Here is a 721-nt window from a genome sequence, read left to right as displayed (position 1 = left end):
AAGAATCATTATAACTAATGATGAGTTGGCCCAGATGTTGAATTTGGATTTAGCAAAGACTTCAAAGAAGCTATTATAATAAATATGTTCAAAGAATTAAAGAACACTATGTTTCAAGAATTAAAGGAAAAACCTGTTTCACACCATATGCAAATATTAACTCAAAAATGGACCAGCAACCTAAAAATAAGAGCAAAACCATAAAAATCTTAGAAGAAAACACAGGGGAAATCTTCATGATCTTGAACTTCATGACCTTGAATTCTCAGATAAGACACCAAAGGCATGAGCAGCAAAAGAAAAAATAAATAAATAGATACCCCCACCTGGCAGGGGAGATTCCATGATTAGGAAGGTGGTTTTCCCAGGGCAAGGCTTACCCAGTGCACTTCAGATATGCTGACCCTTATAATTGTTCCAAATGTGGGAAACTTGACTGCATAATTTGGGGTTGTGGGGCCTGCATTTGCGCTCTCTCAGAGAAAACATAGGTAAATTGGACTTCATAAAAATTAAACATTTTTGTACATTAAAGGGGAGTATGAAGAAAGTAAAAAGACAACCTACAAAGTGGGAGAAAATATTTGCAAATCATATATCTAATAATATTCTAGCATTCAGAATATATAAAGAACTCTTACAACTCAACAGCAAATGAGGTAACACTTCACATTTCACATAAAAATTAAGAAGAATTGGCAAGGATGTAGAGAAATTAGAA

The 721-nt window shown here is 34.0% G+C and overlaps 1 non-coding gene across 1 annotated transcript; it reads left to right on the top strand.

Moving 5' to 3' along the window:
* The first annotated feature begins 318 nt into the window (after nucleotides 1-318).
* On the top strand, nucleotides 319-481 carry LOC122209243. Its single transcript, XR_006197523.1, has one exon. It is a non-coding gene; the product is annotated as a U1 spliceosomal RNA (small nuclear RNA).
* Nucleotides 482-721: the final 240 nt, after the last annotated feature.

This window comes from Panthera leo, chromosome E2, assembly GCF_018350215.1.
Source record: "Panthera leo isolate Ple1 chromosome E2, P.leo_Ple1_pat1.1, whole genome shotgun sequence".
NCBI classification, from domain to species: Eukaryota; Metazoa; Chordata; class Mammalia; order Carnivora; family Felidae; genus Panthera; species Panthera leo.
Note: the sequence above shows the minus strand (reverse complement) of the source record. Positions and strands in the feature narration are given on the sequence as shown.